Below are 3454 nucleotides of genomic sequence, written 5' to 3'. Positions count from 1 at the left end.
GTGGGTATAAGGTTCGTTGGAAACGAACCTCAGATGAGGAAGTTATGGCACTTTCAAGTTATCGGAAATAATGGTCCCTAATGGAAATAAGTGGCAAGACAATCCCATGCATGCAATGTAACACCAGCGAAATTAGGGACAAAAATTTAAATTTTATAAAACAATAATTGGGATATACCAAGTGGTATATATCATAACGAGGTTTCCAAAAATATAAAGAACACTAAAATCCGAGTTATAACGAAGAAGTTATGACTAATCGAAGATCCGCGACCATAACGGTAAAACACTATTAAACGTAAAATATGAAATCCCGATAAAATACTTTTTAGCCTTAGTTATCTAAATGAAAGTCATAGATATCATTAAACCGTGAACATACATAAAAAGAACGCCCAAATCTGACTTCGTATGAGGAAGTTATGATTTTTCGAAGTTTATGACCTAGTAGTAGACAGCTAAAAACTCGAAATAGAGATCGAGCGGTCTTTAGCCAACACAACCTAAACGAAAGTCGAAGACCCCGACAATAGGAGTACAACAGTAAAAGTCTGACGAAAATGGATACTAGATGAAGGAGTTATGGAATTTAAACCGACTTTTCCAGGCCCGGCCTGTTAAAAATAATATAATAAAAATAAAGTCAAAATTAGCCGATGGAGTCTAAACGAGAGTTGTAGAGCCTTTTCACACCTACTCATGCATAAACAGAACATCGAAATCGGAGCTCGTACACGAAAGTTATGCATTTTACAAGTTCGAGACCCGAAATCCGAGGCTGTCAGGTTGGCCACGACATGGCACAGTTGGCCGCGACGTGGCAACATGACTGATGGCGTCTTGTCAATGAAAGAGGATAGGATTGCTCACCACGACGTGGCACCCAAAATATCACCCTATAAATAGAACTCAAGGGTTCCGGGTTTCATTGCTCAGTTCTCTTCTTTCTCGCGCCGAAACTTTGCGTTTTTCCACTCAAAGCCATCCCAGCACCCCAGTTTTCACACTCAAGTCCCGAAGGAAGTTCTACACTTCCGAGAGTCCCGAGAATCCCGAGATTTTCCCGCGTTTTTAGCTTTTCCTGTCGAAGTTCTGCTCGATTCTTCTCTCGACTACTTCAAAGCAACCACTTCAATCATGTGAGTTCATACCCTTACAAACAAACTTTAAATACGTTTTTAACTGATTTTAAACACTTTTAAGGGGGGAGGGGAATACAAGTAAACACACGGCTAAAATCGTGTGAAACATCGATCTTTTGCTATACTTTTCATACTGTTGTTTTAACTATCATATGAAGTTGTTATCTTGCAAAACACCTCACAACACAACTTTACCCTCTTGGGATACAATATGTTTTATAAATAGAAAGATGTTTTATTTATACGTTTGCATACTACATCATATCAAGGGTAACCATTTTCACCTATAACATGATGCTTTTACAAGAAAACTCAACTCATCATCATGCCTTTGTAACACGGTAGAAAAGGAAATCATTTCATACAAACGATTTTTCATCATATTACTCGTGAACTTGTTATTAGCGATCATGTGAGTTCATACCCCTTTTATACACCTTCAAATACTTTATAATGTACTTTTAATATATTTCGGGGGAGAATACAAGTAAACACCCGGTTAATCTCGAGTGAAAACGTGAAAACTCTTGTTATATCTTGCATGCACTAGGTTTATACCAAATGCATAGTATTCAGGGTAGCCATCCTTGTTAAACCATTTTATGCATTCAAAGAACTTATGATTTATGCTTAGTCAAACATTGTTAAAGAGAATAAACATTGTATACAAAACTATCACCTTAATACAAACTTAGTTGAGAATCCGTGAGACATTTACATCTTCAACGCTACCTTTTTGCGAAAAGGTACAATTTAAAGTACTGTCTATTATAACCAGAGTCTCCCGTTTGGAGAGCGTGTCAAATGTGTATAGATCTATACGGGAAGTTATGATCCCGCGCCCTGACTGTTAGTTACAGTCCTTTGCATGTCAGTTTGTCATAAACGTTTCGACGCCTGAAGACCGTCGCCACAGGCATATTATGTTTAGTATGGTTATAAAACTCACCGGACAGACAATTATTATGGTATTCTGATTTTATGAATGAGTAGCTATTAAAACTATTCTTCAACTAACAAGTGCGATGTTCTTATAGCTTTATTATATAAAACTATACCTCAACCTTTAAGCATGTCAGTTGCTTGCGATTTTCGGTCTTAGAGACTGTCTGTTACTTTAGGAAAATAAGGGATTTTCCTATATCTAAAACAATCAAATAATAGGAAAATAAGGTATTTTCCTGGTGCAACTATTTACAGTTCACAAAGCGAACATTCATATTGCATTTCATACTTTATAGGAAAAATAAGGGATTTTCTTGGAAAACACACGAACTTTGGAATGGCATACATTTTCTCAAAACCGCTTATGAACTCACCAACTTAATTGTTGACACTTTTTCTTTAAAATAACTTGTATTCTGAGGGAACCGCTAAGCAGGTTTGGAAATCATCTTTTGGGGATTAACGTTCTGGCGTTAATGACTTCTTTTGAAACATGTTATTGTATTTATATTTTGAATATGTAACAACTACGATTATGTAAAAACTTTTAAATATTCATATATTTGGTGGTGTGTACTTTCCTTACTATGCAATTGTTATGATACTGAATATGACATCCTCCGCCCCGAACGTTTCTGCCGTTCTGGTTTGGGGGTGTGACAGATTGGTATCAGAGCTTTGTTTATAGTGAATTAAGTATATCAAAACCATTTTTGGTATACAACTATAAACACAATTGGGCAAAAACACTCTGAGTAAGAGTCATACTTTTAAAATAAAATTTATTTAATTTTGTTATAAAGTAGGCATGCATTCATTTCATATTAATAACAGTGTCGTAAATAGATCAATATAGAAGTATTATAAATAAATTGTGCAGTGCAGGTATGCCTTGAGATATGTAATTGGGACTGGGATGAATATAGCCTGATCAACTATATTTATCCGAGAGCCGACCAGCATATGCCAGGGGATAGCTACAATGGACAACAAATCTAAAACTTACCAAACTTATCAACCTTGGAATCAAATATAACATTTAGGATACTACAGGAGTATTTTATGCATACAATAAGTTTAACTTTGATGTTCAACCTTATGTGCCCTAGTTCTAGACAATCCTTATCTCCCTATTCTCGTACAGACACAATGGCTGGATTCCATCTACCAGGAGACCCCTACTACCCGAACCGAGACAGTGGAGAAGGGATAGAGAATGATCCAGAAGAAGAAATGCAAGAAGAATCAGACTTAGATCCCGGGGACAATAACCTACCCTTAGCGGCTCCAATTCAAAATCCTAATCCTCGACCGAAATTTCATGGCTCGACACCTCTATGGTTAACCAACCTGAATAGGTGGAGTCG

The sequence above is a fragment of the Lactuca serriola genome, chromosome 6, assembly GCF_051521515.1.
Source record: "Lactuca serriola cultivar US96UC23 chromosome 6, Lser_US96UC23_V15, whole genome shotgun sequence".
Taxonomy (NCBI): domain Eukaryota; kingdom Viridiplantae; phylum Streptophyta; class Magnoliopsida; order Asterales; family Asteraceae; genus Lactuca; species Lactuca serriola.
The sequence above is the reverse complement of the archived record's forward strand: the minus strand, read 5'-3'. Positions refer to the sequence as shown.